Source organism: Cheilinus undulatus, linkage group 20 (assembly GCF_018320785.1).
Source record: "Cheilinus undulatus linkage group 20, ASM1832078v1, whole genome shotgun sequence".
Taxonomy (NCBI): Eukaryota; Metazoa; Chordata; class Actinopteri; order Labriformes; family Labridae; genus Cheilinus; species Cheilinus undulatus.
Window position 1 is genome coordinate 13084829 of NC_054884.1, and position 20641 is coordinate 13105469.

The 20641-nt window shown below is 39.8% G+C and overlaps 1 protein-coding gene across 2 annotated transcripts in view; it reads left to right on the top strand.

Moving 5' to 3' along the window:
* The first annotated feature begins 581 nt into the window (after nt 1-581).
* Nucleotides 582-20641, top strand: part of rhbdf1b (rhomboid 5 homolog 1b (Drosophila)) — a 65075-nt gene continuing 45015 nt past the window's right edge. Inside the window, exon 1 of one of the 2 annotated variants that reach the window (XM_041815180.1) lies at nt 582-848. The gene's annotated coding sequence lies outside the window, so the exon portion shown is untranslated. The remainder of the gene's footprint in view (nt 849-20641) is intronic. The other variant, XM_041815181.1, reaches the window with a different exon arrangement.

Genomic DNA, 20641 nt, shown 5'->3' on the forward strand with positions numbered 1-20641 from the left:
TTGAGAGTTACTGCAGCTCTCTGATATTGAAAGGTATTTAAAACTTTCAGGTGTAGTTTAATTAGGCTATATGAACTGTGGACCAATATTAATCATTTTAAGTGTTAAAATGTGTATTTTACATTATCAGAGGTGTGACTTTACCTGAGCAACCTGATTGGAGACCTATTCTCTTGTTGCTCTTGCCAATTAGTAAAGATCATATTTTGCTGTGTAGCTCCTCAGTTGCTACACAGTACTCAGTACTTAAATTGAACTTGAGTAGGCTTACAGACCAGTAGACTACTTTTACTTAACTAAATTTAACAGAAGTAACTATTCGTTTACCTGAATACAATAGTCGTGTAGTTTTTACTCCTCTGGGTATCATTAGCTAGACCTCATAATTAAATTCACGTGAAGACATATTGAAGAAAGCGTCCAAATATTTTTCTAGTCCTGGAGTTCACTCTAGATGTAGTTTTCTTGTTGGCCGGTAGGAGGCGCATTGAGGTCATCCCGGGTAGTAGCAGTCAGTCAGTCGGTCGGTGGGTGTCCTGTCATCCAGCGGTTGAGACTACAGCAGCTGCAGCATCGTGGGCGAGCCTGGAGTCACTACATTCACACTGAGACCGTGAGCCGGTGTTTTGGAGACACATCTCCACTGAAGAGCGGGGTTACTCTGCTCATATTTCACATATTTACAGGACTTGAACACCGCCCTGCTGAACATCTGGAGCTCGCGCTTGATAGTGAAACTAATCTTCCTCCTGCCCGCGTGATGGATAACTTAAGAAGTGACCGTTAGCATCTCGCCGGTGGAGCCGTTGGTGCTGTGGAGGGCTACGGGAACCGGACTCTGTTTGAAGGTAAGCGAGAGAACACGGTGGTTTACACCTAGTATGTTGCTTCCCACACCGGCAGTCAGTCTCCACACACCTCGTTGTCTCTTTTATTGGTTGGCAGATATTTCGTTCACCGTGCAGGTAATGTGTAACGCCTCTGCAGCACACAGGGGTCTCTGGGTGGGGTCTCGCGAAGCGTGAAGGGGAGACCCATGTGCGATCAGTAAACGCTTGGTGTGCACTTACAGGGAGTTTCACACATCTGGAGCGGCTCTCTTTCAAATCAAAATCCCATGTTCTGGTGAAGCCTTTCGCCCGTTTGTGATGACAGGAGTCTTACTGAGTGAGAGTCACAGGTGTGCTCTCTCTACTCCTCTATGGATTTTAAACAATATAGTCTTCATACAACACACAGTTATTAGCCTGTCTCACTAAGCGGGGTAGATTTGGTTGATTTCTTATGATCAGTCTTGTGTAATTGATTTACTTTGAAAGGGTTAGGCCAATATGTGGGAGGCTTTATCAGTATTGTTGATGAATGCTAAGAACAACATTGATAGTTTTTCACTGATGAAACTCTAAGAAATAGGTCATATACAATTATTTTTTTAAACCTCAGAGCAAACTTAGCCCCCCCCCCACACACACACACATATCTTTGACATCTTATCTGATATTTTTAAATGAAAAAGGGCCATACAGAGAGCGACTGTGGTTCAGTGGGTAGAGTCAGTTGTCTTGCAACCAAAACGGGGGTTTGATCTCAAGCTGTTGCATGTTTAAGTGTCCTTAGGTAAGACACTTAACCCAAATTTGCTCCCACAAAAGTGTCCATTAGTGTATGGATGCATTTGAATGGGATGAGTTGAACTCAGCGCAGTGTCGTTGTCAGGGCACATGCAACCGTTCTGGCTTGTAAGAGTGATAAATCGATTGAAGAAACCTCCAGACTCTGCTGCCATTGAGATGAAAAGAGGGGCAGTTTGGTTGCCGGCTGCGCAGAAATCCCACGGAGACAATTAAACCAGTGACCCATGTCATCAAGGATTTGTTTTAGCTTCCTGTTTGGAAAGAAGGTAGGAAGCAGACTTTAGGGCCAGATGGCAGAAGCACACACTAGCACACAAAAAGTCATGCACACACACACCTGGAGCAGCCAGTCAATGTTCCTCCTGAGGAGGAGAGGATTAGTGTGGCCAGGATTTGAACCCCTTACCTGTGGTTAAGTTTCAAACCTGAACTCTCACTGACACACGCTTCAATTTGCTATGTCACAGTTTAAAGTAAACTTCGAATTGTACACTTCAAAGTGCAGACGTCAAAGTGAACAAGTTGCAGTGCACACTTTAAAGAAACATTTCAAAGTGCACACTTTCAAAGTTGATGGAGTTTGTACATAGATCCACAATCTAAACAATGGTAGAAGTTGACGTTTAACAGGAGAGGATGCATTTACAGGAGAGAGATGCAGAGTGAGCAACCACTGCGCACTTATCGATTGATCATGGATGGCACCCGTATTCATAACTAGATATCTTTGGTGTTAATTCACTAATGTGTGATGCCCAGATATGATTATGTTTGGTCTGCATACGTATTACCTTAATCATATGTATCATACAAACACCGGCCTGATGTGCAAAGAGAGAGAGAGAGAGAGAGAGAGAAACGCTCAAAGCTCGCCCTCCCTTGCCGCCCAGTAGTTTGAGTTTTACCCCGTAGACTAGAGCTTCCATGTAGCACTGGATGGGGCAGTGTCACGTGACTACCTCTCATGTAGTGTGCTTCTATGGTGCATTAGAGAGGTTTACAGGGGGACAAAACTGAAATAACTCACACAGCAGGTTTATGTTGGTTATTGGCTCTAAATGTCGGTTTTAAATATTTTTCAATTAATCACCCAGCACTACGTCAAAGTACACAATTCAAAGTGCACACTTTAAAGTACCTCCCGAATTGTTCTTATCAAATTGCACACTTTTAAGTACTCTACAAAGTGTACACTTAAATGTGTACACTTCAAAGTCCACATTTTAAAGTACATTTTGAAGTTTAGAGTCCAAAGTGCACACTTCAAAGAACACACCTAAGTGTACACTTCAATGTACACACTTCACAGTCCAATTCCAAGTGTACCCTTCAAAGTAGACACATCAAAGTGCACACTTCAAAGTGTACACATTAAGTACACTTCGAAGTGTACACTTCAAAGTCCAGTTCCAAGTGTACATTACAAAGTGCATACTTAATAGTGTGCTCTTTAAAGTGTGTAGCTTAAAGTAAATTTTGAATTGTACAATTTGCTTTTGCACTTTGAATTGTTAACGTTAAAGTTTGCACTTTGAAGTATAGACTTTGAATTTCATACTTCAAAGTCTATACTTCAAAATGTACACTCGAAGTCCACACTTCAAAGTAAGTTTCAAATCTGAACTCTCACTGACACACATATCAGTTTACTATCTGTAAGGATCTTTAGGACTTTTTCCTACTTTTGTAGTGTCAGCAGAAAATTTCCTCTTCCCTTATCCAAGTTACTCCCATCAAAAGAACAGAGTTTTTATCTAATTTACCATTCTAAAAGAATTTTATTTGATTCAAAAGATGCCTGCATAAAATTCACTGGACATAAACATTTGAAAGAAATAACTGATATCTATTCTTGCCATATAATATGATCAATATCCAGTGTTTGTAAGCATGGCCAACATTAGCCATTACCGATGTTGAACTGAAGCATCAGCGCATTCCTACTTACCAGTGATTATAGCCAATATAGACTATTTAAAGCAGATAATATTCTGCTGTCTTAGAGACCATCTCTGTTACTTAAATCCACTGTTTGGAAATTTCCTGAGGCTCTTGAACAACCTAAGACATTCATTCATATTTCTAACTTCTGCCTTACAACAGAAACTGTATGAAAATGTTGGCAATATTTCAAACATTTGCTAATGTATTGGACAGTGTTTGTTTTTTACTAGAGTGTATTATAGGTTTAAAAACCTGGTATCATGACATGTAGTCCAATTTCTGTTAACACTCGGCTGTAGTTGTGGATTATACACGAAGTAACTTTAAAAACGCACATTGAAATTCATGAATATATTACATGTAATTCATGAACTATATTTCCAATTATAGTTATTTTTATTATTGCACACATCTTGTGGGAGACATACACACAAAAATCAGGAATCAAGGAAACAGTTTATTCAATCACGCAGTAAAAAGTTGACAGTACCACCCATTCTTACAAGTCCAAATTTCAATATCTGGTATGACCTCCATTTGCTCGCACCAAATCGGCCACTCATAGATGTTACGAGGCCATTAATCTGTCTCTGTGGGATCGCCTGCCATTCCTCCTGAAGAGTTGTACGCACCTACACGTTTTTGGTCAACAATTTATCCCATCCTAATATTTCACTCACCTACCCAGTTTATACACTTGTGAGTACAACTCTCATGAATTTGTCTGTGGTTGAGAAAAGGCACAATCAGTCTGTAGAAAAAAGGTATATTGTGTGTCTGAGAAGTTGTTTAAAGCATCTGAGTACATCTCATGACAATTCTAGCAAATTTTACAATGTGCGTTTTTAAAGTTACTTAATTACTGATCTTTTTTTCCTCTGCCAAGGAGGTTATGTGATCGGCAGGGTTTGTTAGTTTGTTAGTTTGTTGGCAACATAACTCAAAAAGTTATGGACGGACTTTGATGAAATTTTCAGGAAATGTCAGAAATGGCATAAGGAAGAACTGCTTAGATTTTAGGAGTGATCCAGATCACCGTCTGGATCCAGGAACTTTTTGAAGGATTCTGTACTATTGGGCTAATGGCGGAGGTCTGTGCTCTCCGAGTGCTTTTCTAGTTGTTTAATGGGATTTAAGTGACACACTTAAATTTAATAGACTTATTTATGATAGGAACAGGACAATGATGTAAATTCATGTGCTTATTGTTTTTCTTATAAAATTAAATTTCAAGGTTTCTCTTGAACATTTATGTTCTGTGAAGCACAAGACTTTTAATTGATTACTTCTTAAAAGCAAATATTGTAATTTTGATTCCTGTTCATTTGTTTCAGAGCTTAACTCACAATTAGATTACAATTTACATAGTTACATGAAAGCCATGTGCCTCAGTTTTAAAGGATTAGGGATTAAGTGTTCCTCCACGGGTTGAGAAAATTAACCTACTTTTTAAAGACAGAATGATGAGTAGACTGCATCACACATACTGCACAGGCAGTATAGGGTATTTAGCTTTCATTTTAGAGTAAGTAAAAGGAGGCCGGTCTCGGCCGCAGATCAACACCAGCAGTATCCTGATTTCATCAGTGCTTCCTGTTATCATATAGTAAACAACCAAAAAAAGAAAAATCCCCAGCCACTCTGGGAGGGCTATTCCCTCTGTGCAGATTAAATAAAAGAGAAAAAGGTCAGAAATGATTGTTTTATAAGTCCATTTGTAAATTTCATGAAAAATATCTTATTTTTCTTAGAATACCCATCCATCTGTCAGCTGGTGAAACAGTAGCATTTCTTTTTGGTGGAGTAGAATACTGCTGAAGTGCTAGTGATGAAAGAAGAATAGATGATTTTTGATTGTATAATTTTTTACATGTTTAACACAAGTTTTTTTCTTCAATATTTTGTCTTTTAGAATGTATCCAAGATACTTAGGCCCTAATTAAAGGATAAGTGCTAAATGAAGAGACCCTTAAACCTAATTAAGCTCTGATCGATGGGCAGCAAGAGCCAGGATATCACTGGGGTTTGCCAAGTTGGAACCTCCCTTCCCCTGCTTTTTTTTTTTTTTTTTTTTTTTTTTTTTGGTCTATCAATACCTCAGGAAGGCTGGAAAGTGATCTCAAGCGTCTTAGAGACGCCCTTTTTGTGCTAGCTGTCATTGCTGACTATCCACATATCAGCGCTCTTTATCTTACCTTTTCTACCACATGGCGCTTACAGTTCAAACAGCACTGCCATCTTCAACAGAATCTGGCTCCATACATGCAAGCTTCAACTAGTGACAACACTGATACTACCTACCCTTCCCTAACTTATGGGCCCCAATGGACCTACAAAAAAAAGAACACAGCTACAGTTTTTTTTTCTTGCAGTCATGTCATCCTGATGAGGCGGATGGAAAGTCAGTTAGAAAAATTCCAAACATTAGGTATGATCTCTACACTGTGCAGAGAGTAATTTTTGTATGTTTTGTTTTTCCTGCGGAGGCAGTTGATACCACAGATGTCTTCATCCTGCACACCTACTACTCATCTTGCCAGGTAAAAGTAGACAGGAGTCCTGAGGAGTCTTGTACTAAGTGAAGAGGCAGGCAAGCATTTTGTCAAAAAAATCCATGGTTGATGGCCATCAGGAGGCCAGATCAGTACAGGACCAGGGCTGACGTGGCAAAGTGTGGAACCGGCTTATGCTCCCATACCTGACCTGACCTGGCAGGTAGCTGAACAGTGTTTTGTTCACAAATATTTTGTACAAAATGACTCAATTAAGTCAACCAAAGGATGTAGCCCCCATTTTAGTGCCAGTTTTCTTTCTTTCATTTTTGTTGTTATTTAATACAAATTTAAAAAACCAAACAAGTGCCAAAGGAAGAGCCGTTTGGGAGCCTAAAACCAGCTCTTATTAATGGAAACTCTAAAAAAGATTGTCCCATCATGACCAGCAAGGCTGGACAGACATCAGCTGAAAACACAAGCAAGATCAAAGCGTGCTGAACTGTACTGAGAAAGTGGACCACATGTGAGCGTTCTCTGACTCCGCTCCTCCAGAATTTAGTGAGTTAATCAGTGTCTGTAGCTGTTTCTCTGTGAGCTTTTAAACATTTCCCTGAATGTGCCACTACTTTCAGGACTCAAAAGTAGTGAAAGATTTTTTTTTTTTTGGCAAACTGAACTGGTCATAAATAGCACAAAACTTTGGCAGTTTGATAGCACTTACTGTGAAGAAATCACTTCTTGTCCCACATCTACGGTTCTTCACTATGAGTTGGCATCATCCACAAACGTCCTGTTCCTCGTGCCAGGAATGCACATGAAAATGAACAGCAAAGAGAACACAACAGAAAATACAAGAGTAATGTTGAGGTGATCCATTGCTTATACGAATAACACCCCCTGTGGATGAAGCGTCAGTCTTATAGCTTATCTTTTCTGTACGTGTTAGTGCTGTTTTCCTAAACATCTGCTTTCCTTTTCTTTTTTTAGCTCACTTTAATTTTTTGTCTGTCTTACCCAGCTAAAACTTCTCAAAGGAGCTTTAATGATTTCAATTTGAACTGTAAATTGAAGGCAGCACCTCATGTGAAAAATTCCCCCTTTGCAACAAAACATGTCCTGACTTTGACAGTCAGAATTATAAATGATATGGCTTTACAAAAGGTTAGACACGCACTGTTTCACTTAGACCTTTAAACAGGAAGTTGAGAGCATCCTGGAAGATGTTTTGTCTGGTGTGTGAATGTCACTGTGTAAGTGTGAATATAGTAGGTGTGTGTGTGTGCGTGCAGTGGCATTTAGCAGGTGCCTACTTTCTTCTTTGTCTCTGTGCCGAACGTGCTGTTTGAAGCATGTTTTAACATGTTGGATAGAAAAACCAGTGACAGTATCAGGTTTATTTCTGGGTCCTGCTCTCAGAAATGAAATGTAGCTACCTGTTTATGGGAGATTGAGTCCTATGGGTGCATCAAGGAGGAAAACTGGTTTGGTTTTACAGAAGCCCTCCAGCATTTTCCCAGTGCATTTTTCATGACGGTTTGCCCCCTGAGTGGATCTCCTCCAGTGCTTACAAGCAGCGCTGTTTATCCATGCTGTTTTTTATGCCGCTACTTGTCCCTGCACATTTATTTCTTTTATCTTGGTTATGCATGTCTAGACATCTAGGAGAAATTTGACTAAAGGTACTTTGAAAAAAGTAGCATGGGTAGTATTGTGTCTAGGTTACTCAACTTTTAAATGCCATTTAGGGTAAGAGATCATTTTTGATCTTCTAGGATAGCCAGAGAACTGAAACTATTTTGGACAGACTAATAACATTTCTAGCCATTTCTATTTCATTTTCATTTTTCCTTTTTTGTCTTAACTGTAATGTCAAAACTTGTCACATCTTGATGTCACAACTTTGCTGTATCAAAGGAGGCATGCATCAGTGGACTTTTCCTTGTCTGTTTATCTGTAGAGTCTGTATCAGACAACACTCATGCTACTTCAGCCATAACAGCTGTATACGGATAGAAATGCAGACTTTAATGCAAATTAAAGCTAGAAACCCACACTGGTGTCTGATTGGGGGGGGGGGTTTCCAGAATAAAAGCGTCGCTTGAAGGTTGCAACAGGTTTTTAGTACTACAACATCCTTAAATTTTATCGAGGTATTGGTATTAGAGCCAGGTGTTTTAAAAATCACATTGTACGAGCACTTATCAATGTGCAAATATGAGCACAGCGAGCATAGCATACACATCTACAGCACTTTATCTGTTAGAGATGGGCGATACCAACATTTTTCAATTTGATACAATACCAATACTTTTAGATGTAAATATATAATACCGATATTTTTGAAGAAAGAATAAAATATTGGACTTTCAATCATAGCACAAAATTGTTAACCTTGCATGGCAGATGGATATGCCCGTTTCCGTTTTTCTCCCTGGCAAATCCATCTTGCAAAGCTCCCGTCTGAACCGTTTGGGCCTGGTTAGAAAGTAACAGGACCAATCAGTGTCGAGGAGCAGTGCTTTCGGGCGTGGTGAAGTCGTTCCGTAAGCAAGCAGCAACAAAAGGCTGGTGTAATTATGGCGGAAGACATTAGCGTAGATGCTGCTAAAGCGCCAGTTTTATCAGAACTTGACAAAATTTCTTCATTAAAAGAAAAACAAAGAACAGCAGTGAGTTGTTTACTTTTCAAATGTTGTTTACTGACATGTCTACAGTTGCCATGGTTCTCGTTATGCAGTTCCCTATGGAGTTTAGTCCTTGGTAGGGGCACAGCTCGATAGCAGCTACATCACGTTTTGTTGCTCTGATTGGCCTGCAAAGATGTGACAGGTAGAACGTTTATCCAATCACCCTCGAGGTTTTTTTAAAAGGCTCTGCCCTTTCCCAAACACTGTGTATGAGCGGTTTTCCAGATGGATCTGTGAAACAAATCAAACAGATGAAGATAGGCCTTTACTGGACTGAAATATCAGGCTATTTATTTCAGTATTGGGCTTCAATGGCGAGCTCTGCCCTGCCACAAGTTCACTTTTAAGGGAGCTTATGAAAAGTTACAGAGTACTTGACCAACAAGCACTGATTAAATTAATCTACATTTCACATCAAAATGGGTAAAGATAAGTTTATACCTTTAAAAAACCTTCAGTGGTTTTAATTGTGCCCAGTGTGGTGCTGCTGCATCTGTGGATATTAATAAACTTCATAATTTGTCATCACTGATCTACATCCAAAATGAAGAATTAATGTGTCTTTAAACTCACGTTGTCATGGGTCACATTACAGCCACTTGTGCACGTATTACAGTGTTATTCTAGAGAAGACCTTACTGCGGTTCCAGAGCTCTCTCAGGGCCAAGCCAAGCCATGGCACACGAGTATTTAAGGGCTGGTACATATGTGTATTTTACATATATACGTGTTTTGCCAACACAAAGCTGTCCTTTCTCTATCACTTTTAGAGCATCTTTACACACAGACAGTGGTGCTGCAGGTGGAAACAGACACACAATCTTAAGGAATGTATTAGAAATGTGCATGCATTACGCAGCACAGTAGTCATGATGATGATTAAAGCAATACTGTGGCTATTTTGGGTTAGAACAGTCTGCATTAGCCATAGTATTGTCATTTTAAACCAGTGAACTTTTTACAGTTTCATTTAGCAGACGCTTTTATCCAAAGCCACTTACAACTGGGACTGGTGTTCTTGGGACCTTGCCCAAGGGCCCACACTGGACACTCATTCACTACCTGGGATTTGAACCCCCAACCTCCCATACAGCAGACAGCAATGTAAACCACTGAGCTGTGCTAATGTTAACTCAAAGCTAGCACATCCATATCCTCTCTTTTTAAAAGGTCTCATAATTTGGTGAGGACATTCATGCCTTCATCACTCTGCTCTAAACTATATTTCTGCAGTGTCATTTGCAGCATTTTGTAAAGTCTTCCTACACTAATGACATTCTCATTAGCTCCAGCTTTAATTTTGTGCTTGTTGACTGTCATTAGTATGTGCAGTAAAGTGATGAACATTGTGATGATTTATCTGCTGTCATTGTAAGCAGGTTTGCACGGTGATGCCACTTCAAGGGCTGTCTCAAACAGAAGATAGCATCCCTCCAAGGCTCTATTTTTGTCAACCCAGAGGTGTTGCACCACCTCCAGTCATGCAGAGCTCCAGACATTTGCCCTGCTGTCACTGCAGCAAACACTGTGCATAATCATTCATCATAACCTGTTAGTTTTTTTTTGCACATAAGTGAAGAGGTTTCAGTGGTTTCTTTGCAGTTGTCTGGCTCTGGTTTTACTTTTTCGAACTGTGTATGTGCTGATATAAAGTTTAAAAGTGACATCATTGCTTCATGCTTCAACAGAGGCCCATACCAGTATTTACCTACTACTGCCTACTTGTTTTGCTCATAGCAGTTTCTTGTAATTTATGAACTAACAAATTCATATCTTGAATTCTCAAGGTTTGACAGCCTTTAAACTGTGCACTGCCTACCCATGCCAGATGATTTTCTTCTGACTGTGCCCACTAACAGGTGATGACAGCAATAAGAGATGCTGTTTGTTTTACCTCCTGTGCCCTCGTAGACCAAATGATCAAGATTGGAGCTGATCCTCAGCAATCTGGACAGGGATTTCTCTAAATCTCCTTCCAACCCCCTGTCTTTCTCATCATGTCTCTCTGACAGTTTTTTTCTTTTTCCCACACATCATTATACTGAATTTGATCCCCAAAGGCATTATTTGCAGAACAAAGGGAGAGAATTACAATGACAGAAAAATCCCAATGGCATTTTTTACTCCACAGAAAAAAATCACCATATTTCATTTATACTCTTTGCTTAGCACTTTAGTTACTTTGACAAAAAATACATTTGCACCAACTGTCCACTTCTGACATGCTTTAAAACCATTCTCTGATCTGTTGGTAACATAGACTCTGTTGTAGATAGGTTCAGAGGTTCAAGACAGCAGGGATTATGAACCCATGAATCAAAGAAGCACATCAAACTGACTTCCAAGCATTAAAGTTAGTGATCAATGACTGCATTATAAGTGTAAGGTGGAGGGTCACAGAGAGGTCATGAATGGATAAATGAGTTGAGAGTATGACAGGATGGATGAGTGACACGTCAGACTTGAAGGTTTTTAGGTTAAAGCTGCATAAAAGTCTGAGGAACATGAAAGAAAAATGAAGAGACTTTGAAGAGTGAACTCACACCGGGGGAGCAGCTTCTGACTGCTATTACTAGAGAAGCTTTATTAAAATTAGGGCTGCAGGCAGCACTAAGCAGGTCCTCGCACCTCCATGCATGTCTGGGTTTGGTGTAAGTTGGGCTTGTGGCACAGGAGCTAGATCAGCTGCTTCAGAACTTTTGTCACAGTCAACATAAGAGTACACGCCATAAAGATATTACTTGATCTTAACAATAGGTGATCTTTTGAAATATGCTTTATTTCCTTCAATGTGCCAACAGCGTTCCTTAAAGTTACAGTGAATTTATACCAGCATAAAATTATTTTGACACACACTGGATACTGTGTATCAAAATTCCAAATCCCAGGTTAAACGTGGTGAAGAGGCTGGTTTTTATTGAAATTTTGTAGGGGGTGCCACTGACCCATTAAGCCATGTCCACCATATAGAAATTGAGATCAACAATCTCGTTTTCTCTCTAAAAATGTTTTGAACCATGTTTCATGGTTCTATTTTCTACCCCCTGACAAAACTTTACTTCCCATGGCCAGTTTTTGACAAACTTCATGACCTTCATCGTGGTGCAAGGTGGAGTCTATGAACGTTTCTGAGCAAATTTAGTTTGATTTGATCAACCACATAGGACTTGTGGTTGATAAAAAAGATGCGGTAATTTTTATACTTCCTCTTCTGTGGCAAATAATGTGTCCCCATGGCAACAGTTTTAGTCTCAGACCTGTGAGCTTGAAAAGATAGTATTGGGACACTTACTGGATTGTGCTGAGCAATTTTATAGCAGATTTGGTCAGTTTTGCAGGAACTACTCATTATATGAGGAAAAGATGTTTTTTTTCTTGCCATTTTGAGATATAAAGTTTGACAATTTTGAGTTATGTACATAATTTTGATAACTTTTTATCCTTGAGGGCTGGCCTGACTTTACAACAAAGATGAAGTTGATCGGATTAATGCCCTTGGAGAAGAAAGAAGGACCCCTGGACCAGTTTTGTTACAAAAAAAAAATTGTAGGGGCTGCCATTGAGCAGATAGGCCACACCCACCAACCCACCAGCTTAAACCATAGCATTCTTCTCAGACCCTCACTAGGAAATTTTCCTCCAAATTTCATGGCTTTACATGTATGTTAAGCACCTGAAAAATCTACTTCCTGCTTCTTGGCGATAAGAAAACAGCATGTCTACATCCTTTTACGTAGGCTTCTGACCCCCATATATGTGTAAGGTCAATGTCTTGGGATGGCCCTGGGCAATTTTTATTGTGATTTGGAAAACCATTTAGGAATTGTAATTTAAAATTCACAAGCACTGACCTCCTGTTACCAGAGGGTGGCGCTGTGTAATTTATCAAATGTTCAGTATGCATGTGTTCAGGCCCAGACTGTTATCAAGCACATGAAATTCAAGAGACCTTTATGAAGGGATTTAATCAGGGCCAATGCAAGTGCCCACCTGGTAGCCATAGTGGATAGCGTAGTGCTTCATCAGGGGTTTCTGCTGTGATCTAGGTTCATAGGCAGGGCAAGTAGGCTTCTGCTTTCATAACTACTGCAGAGAGTAAATTAATGTTATCAAACACAATAAAAGCTACTACTATTACTTTTTTAAGCTGGTTCTGCAACTGAATGAAATTGTAACTGATGCTTCTTTATGACTTTAAAAAGCAAATTAGATGATTAGGTACAAGAGAGAAATGCCTTAAACTGCTGCAGGGGGGTTAGGTGTCAGTTGAAGTGGTAAGCTGAGCACTACCTGAACACACTATTTCACATTTCCCTCAATGATCATTTCAAGTAAATGTTAGAAATAAGGCAGAATGAATTTTGTGATGAAAACACTGTTTATACATTATGCAAGAGGAAATCATGAGGAGATAAGACGTGTTAAAACAATATAAATGAAAAGTTTCACACAAGGGCTGTGATTGCTTTAAAGTTTGTATTCCCACTGAATAGAAGAAACCATGTATCAGTATCGTTTCAATCAGTGGTTAAGTGTCAGGAGGATCCACCACTGCCTTCTGAATAGCAAAATCATAACCAAATGTTTTTAATGAAAAATGAGGCGGTTTGAACTTGGGATGGAACAAAGAGATCTGTCCTGCTAAATAAAAACACATCATGGACTTCTTTCCAAATATTTTCTTCCCGGCACATCCCACTGAAAATGGCTTTGTGACCGACCTGTGAACGCTGACCCACCAGAGTTTAAAATCAAGTTCTCGGATTGACAAAACTTCAAATTATTTAGTGGCAATTTATTCATAGGAAAATATGAAGAAATCCAGACTGTATCTATTGCAGACTTTGTCCATTCAGCTTTTCTTCTTCAACATTTTCCACAAGAAATTCTTCAACTTGATTTTTTTCTGGCACGTGTGACAAAGAGCCTGGCTGAATAGTAAACTGTCTATCATAAAAGAATTTTAATCTGCCCATTTTGTGGGTATACTGGTCTCCAAACTACTCTTCAGTGTCCACTTGATGACAGCGCTGTCCCTGAGCTGGAGTTCTCCTGAAGAACTCCAGACGCCTCTGTGAAGATCCTGAATGAGTCCTCTCTCTGTCTTTGAAACCACAATTATGACCTCCATTTTCCCTCTCAATATTCTTTTCAGAGTCGATCCGCTCTCCCCCTGCTGTCTCGTCCTAATGTGGCATCTGTGGGCAATTACTATCACGTTTTCATACAAGGCCAGCCAACAGAGGAAGCTGTTGTATTGGCGCTCTCAGCATGTGCTTGCTGGCTGCGTGGAGGGATGGCAGGAAGGAGGGATGGCAGGAGGGATGGATGTCTTCTAAGGAGGTCTATTCATGTCTCCAGGCATGGCCATACTTGAGTAGACACTTATTGTGGCGGTGACCTTCCTGTCACCATGCAGCTAACACAAAGCAGCTTCATGTAAGGGTCAACTGGGCTGCTCTCTTTGTTTCATATCCTGCCTGTCAACACTTTACTCTGTCTCCCAGACATGTCTGGTTCAGTAAACAAAGGTTTGATTATGTCTCGACATATGTAACTTTCTAACCAGAGTTAGTTTAAAGAACGAAGGAGGCCGACTTGTGCTAAAAAACAGATGATTACCCTCCTGCGAGATGAGACCAAAATGGTGCTCTTTGGCCATCAGACGAGACGCTATGTTTGGAGGACACCAAACACTGCACATCACCACAAACACACAAACCCCACTGTGAAGCATGGTGGTGGCAGCATCATGTTGTGAGGATGTTTCCCAGCAGCCAGCCCTGGAGGCTTGTAAAGGTAGAGGGTAACATAAATGTTGCAAAATGTAGGAAAATCCTGGAGGACAATCTTATTCAGGCTGCAAGAGACAATTCCATCCCTAGTTTTGGTCTCTTAACTATTATTTGTTTTATAGAGAGTTATAGAGTATTATTATTTTTGTGCCTATTTGTTCACATAACAACACTGTTTCTTTTCTCTCCAGCAATTGATGTGTTAGAAAGCAGTCAACAGACTCTTGAAAAGCATTTTGAGGACACTGAAACAGATCTGTTCCAGTCTGAGTGACAATTTCTGTGTACAAGGCTTGGATTGAAATGGACAGAAAACCCATTATCAGTGTAGCAAGTGCCTCCCACAGGACTAAGAGAGCTGGCAGACCCACTCTGAGACTGTTAAAGCTGTGCTGGCCATCACTAAACCTCATTTAAAGTGAAACTGTGCTTTCTTCCAGCTTATGTCTGTGAAAGCAGCTATAGCTGTCAAAGTTTTGACCAAGGATGACTTCAGTTGAAGAGTCTATGTGTGATATTTAACCTTCATCAATACTGTTCCATTGAGAGACTTGCATGTGATCACATATAAAAAGTATAGGCTTATAGTTTACAGCAATTTGTTAGGGGTTAAAAACTGGTCAAATGATGAAATTACTAAGTATAAGACAATGGATAGTAGAAAGTGGAGGAAAAACCTGGTTGAAGGATGCCATGTCTCATGTCTCTTGTGCTCTGATCTCAGGCTTTCTTCCTCTTTCGCCTTCTTTCACCTCAGATCATTCTGCGGTCTCTGTCACCACATTCTACTTTATAAGAGACTCACTACCGAGGAAAGTCTAGCTGAACCTTAGAAAGTCACACACATAGCACAGCAGCTGAGAAACCATTACTCTCTCCCATATGGCATCTGAATATGCCATGAGGTTTTGGAACATCTGAGGTGATGAATGGCAGTGCTGACTTTTTCTGTAGTTTTCCCAAGAAGTCATTCTTGCTGTATTCCTCTGCAGCTGTCATTTTTTACTGTTGCCATTTAATCTAAGAATTAGATTGATTATTAATCTGGAATGATGTGACCAACATGTATTCAGACATGCTTCCTTGTGTTTTTAAATACAGTAAAACCTCTTTATTAAGTGACGTGATATTTTTTCAGATCCAGGCCTCATTAATCGTGGATGTCCTCTTTTATTATTGTTATTATTACATACTTTGCATTTAAGTGCCTCTCAGTTTGCTGTTTTGGTTTAATGGACACAGCTTTTCTTTTTTGGTTGAGTCAAGCCTGTCCCATTAATCTCATACAAATACAAAGCAGGCTGCTGTTTAAAACTTCTAAAATTACTTAGAACTAAAATTTTTCCAAGCATTGAATCCTTCAAGCAGTGAATTTCCAAGGATGCACATATGGATCCTCCGCTTTCAGGAATTACCCACAATCTAATGTGCATGGTTTTCCTTTTCTTCCAAAAAAGAATAAATTTAACAATCTCATAGGGAAACCAGGTCCTCAAGCGCTCAACACACTTTTAAATGCCCTGTTTCCACCGTAAATATGTTATCACCAGGGAGGACTTCGGCCTGGCCTCCAAGGGACCAGACTCGGGAGGGGAAGGATCCTGGACTTTGAAAAACCGCCAGTTCATCTGCTTGGCCATATTCTATGTCAATCATCAGGCATAACCATCTCACAAAGCTCCAATCTGAAACAATTGGACCAGGACTGAAAACAGACCTTACCAGTCAGTGTCATTTGAGGAAAACAAGGCAGTAGCTATGGCTGGGGTTAAGTTGTACTGGAAGTCGGTAGCAATGTCTTCCGCTGATGTAGCGATTAGTTTGGACGTAGATACAAGCCCAAAGAGCCACACTGAAAGCTTATCTTGAAGGACCAGATGTTTTCACATTTCTCCTGGTCTGCTTCGGCATGAGTTTTATCCACCAACAAGCGCCTACGAAATGCTGATAACATAAAATAGTTTTGCAGGTACTCCCAAACTCATCTCCGTGTGGACGGCCCCTTAGTCAACCCATTGTACTAACTTGACAAAAGGGAAAGTGGCTGGCTGTCATTAAATGAGTAGTTGGTTGTTTAGCGGGCAGCTGAGGCTTGTGGAAAGCCCTGGCTCGATGCTTTGCAAAGGCACCTTTGAGGTCTTGGGAAATTAGTTTGCACCTCTAAATATCAAACCCATTCCATGCAGTGCAACTTGAACTCTGGTTCTCAGCCCAGGTCCCTGATGACTTTGCCAGTGCCACCCAAATGGCATTCATCTTGCTGGCAGTAGGTATCCACAACAAACAGGAGCATATGAAAGAATTGGAACTCTTCCCTGTGGCATCTGAATATGCCATGAGTTGTTGGAACCTCTAAGGTGTGGCGATGCTGACTTTTTAAACATTTTTCCAAGAATTTATATTTGCTGTATTTCTCTGTAGATTAACTGTACACCTGCCAGCATTCTGACTTCCATGTACAGTTCAGAAGAAAATAATTAATGCAGGGTAAACACTTGAAAAGCTAACAAGATTTTGCACAGAAACCTGCCCTTTTAGAGCCAACATTACATTTAGTAAGTAGACTCTTTTGAACGTCTGGCTAATTAACTGCAAAGCAAGCCGTGTGATGTGTCCGATAATACACTCTGCAAGAGGCAATGATTCCACATACCAGAACAAGATGACAAGTTCTGTAACTTTAGTTAGCATAGGTATTATCACAGAAGGTCAGCCCTACTCCACATGACTGAAGCCTTAAACGGGCCAGCTCTATAAGAATATATCCTCTGGAAAGTTGCCATGAATTAAAAGGTACATTTTAAGAAATTACGTTTAATTACCAAACTAGGTAGATTTAACTCTGATTTAAATTTTGACTTTGTTTTTTTTTTTCTTGAAACAGCCTCATGTAGCCACTTAATAAACGGCTGGTTTTGGTTTCAGGTCTCCACCTATTTTACTGATTAGTTTCACTGTTCCTATGCGGCCAAAGTGTTGGTTAAACGAGGCTTCTGCAAACAGATCTGAAATGCCTAGAAATCTGTCAAACCACATAAACTTGTCGGGGTTAGCATAGACTTGGAGGTTTCTAAAGTTTCACTCAAACTAAACTCTGTGGCTGCAAAAGGTAAACTGATGCAGATACTCTGTGTAGGAGGACAGACAGACATGCAAAGTGACTTGCAAAGTCACTACATGCACAAACACAGTATCTATGCATGAGAATGTATGCACAGTGTTGCAATGTTTAACCACGCAGTAAGCCCACGCAGTAAACTCTGCACGTACACAACACGTGACTGTCACATGTTGGATACATAAACCAGACAAAAAAATGGAACTCATTTAGGTTCAGTTTTTCATCTTTCAGTCACGGTTTCTTTTCTCTGCTTTGCTGCAGTGCTCCTACTTTTGTTTCTCTGCTCTCTGACTTGGTGCAAAATGTTTTTTTTTTTTTTCCTCAGTCTGTTGCTCTTCACTTCTTCACTCCTCTTATCCTCCCCAACATGACATACAGTCTTGCCTGCTTTTTTCTTCACATCTTTTCATCTGTTGATGTATTTGATGCCTTCCACTCTGCAAGCAGCTTGTGGTCACAGTTTCCTTGTCATGTTAGCACTAAATCTACAGCTGTATAATGAATGCACAGAACATTTACATACAGGGTTCACTGTCAACATATATTTGAAGATTTTTGAAGGCATCAGCAAACTACATTGATATTTTATATCATATCCACCCTTGAAAAGATACCACTGCCAGGTTTTGAATAAGAAGACTACTTGTCCAAATACTGTAGGAAACCCTTTGTAGCAGAAGCTTAGGGCAGTCCCTTTATCATCTCTTAATGACTTTTATCTGCGGTATGAGACTCAAAAATTATGCAAAACCACGAGTGGATTTACTGTAACCATAGATTTAGCTTCTTGTTTCAACTTGCAAGTAAAATCTCCCCTGCCTGAAAGAGTAGAGAGTTATTAGAGTAAGAGAGATGTCGGAGCCCTGACCTTGATCTGCACTGATTTCACTGTTCATCTCAGTAAGCAGCTTTCTTTTATGACGGCAAGGAAACATAAGAAAATTTTAAGAGGATTGATTGCCGAGTACATTTAACAAAGAGAATGGTTTAGTGCAATATAATACTGTGGATTTCACATTTAATGTAGTTAATGTGGGCAGTGTGTTAAGTTTTCAGTCTATTTAAAGTGATTGGGACAGAAAGAGCAAGTTTCTGATAAGAAGCCCCCTCAGTTAATGGTGCTGAAGATTTTTTTTTTAAGATGTCTAACTTCCTAAAGAACTTTACAAACTTCTTTTCTACTGTAGATTGCCTTTCTGGCTTTTTTTTTTTACTAAATTATTCCCAGGCTTTCTTAGGCAGCTTTTTGCACGTTGTTACACAGTTCATTACACTTGTGTTGTACATGTGATTTGCACCTGTGTGAATATTTTATATACTTTTGATCTTCCATGATGCAAAAGTCACAGATGGCTCTCCTACACACCACTTCATGGTTCCATAAACTACCTCAACAGAACAGCAGAGGCAAGTTTTTAGCACAGGTGCTTAAAAGGCTCATTGTAGCAGAGGACAGAAAAGTTGTTGCTCAATCTATGAAACTTCTAATAAATAAAAACCTTAAATTTAATTTAAAAAGTGTGCAGCAACCCTGCAGGAACCAGAAGCATTTACTGCTTCACAGGAAACAGATAAGACACAAGTGACATTGTATGAAGAATCTCTGACCACAGGGTTAATGTTTTATCTTAATGTGTATTTGTATGAAAGCAGAGGAAGCAGCATGGCTTAGCAACACCTGATAAATTGTATAACATTGCAGGATAACTACCATTATGTCTATTTTTAATTTAAGATATGATCTCAACCGAAGACACTGACCAAAATTTGGCAAAGCACCCCCTCAGCTGACAGGGTTTCGTTTTGCTGAGTCTGCAATTTAGCATTAAAGCATTAGTAAACCATTTCATATTTACTTTGAGGAGATGAAACCAAAAATGAAAAGAACAGATTGTGTTTGTATTTGACTGTTGAATGGATCAGAAGATGCTCTACAGGACAGAGTGAGGGCACTGCTTTTCTACTAAAAATGATTTAAAGCTTTTTAGACTTCCCCACAATGACAGATGGTGGAAGGATTGAAGGCAAGTGGAAACTTGCAAAGTGTTCTTCAACCTGTACAGGAAATATAAATAAATAATAATAAAAAAAAGACATGACCAGAGAGTAAGTAGGGGATACAAGGCTTCAAGGGTTTTTTGTGACAGGAGGTAAGAGGGAGTTTTAGAGAAAAATGGCTGATATTTGAAGAAACACAAGCAGTAAGCTACATTCTTTCTTATGTGTAGCCGCAAATTCTTTTTCATTGCATTTAAGCCTGTGTCCACATAAGTGTTTTTGTATGTTTTTTCACTGGCGGTACCCATCCTCTTCTTAGCGCTTCTCACCAGTGCTTTCTGTGAGGTAGTGACTCAGGTCTTTATTGAAAAACTCTGTATGCTTAATGTTTGCTTTTATTCATTGATTCTTTTTTTTTTTTTAAACTAAGGAAGTGTGAGGACAACATAAAGGAATCATGTCCTGATTAGATAGAAGTCCACATGGGCAATGACAGATGGGGCCCCCAAGGATCTTGCGGACAAAACCCACTTGGGACCCATATTTGCAGCCTGCATGTGACTCACATAGGGCCGACATGGACATGCAGGCTTGGATAACTCTCTTTCTCCTGCCCCGTTAATGACAACTAAGTTGACATCAGAAGTCAGCTCTCACTCAAGTGGCCCCTTTTAGATTTTTGATTGGATGTTGATGTAGAAGGTGATCCGAAGTATAGGTGTGCATTAAAGTGATCTTAGATCATGAAGAAAAAGCCTGTATCAGAGTTCAGCCAAAGCATAGAGATCATGTTATCAGGCTCTACATTCTACTTTTTTTAGTTACCCTCCTGTTCTGAAGCCAAATGTAGTCTTGCAAATGTGCAATCTTTTATTATAATCTCAGGAGACAGCACCCTTAACAGTCTGCAGAGAGCTAAACAGAAAACAGAGGGAGGGGAGATCAAATATACTTAAGTGGGCAGAGG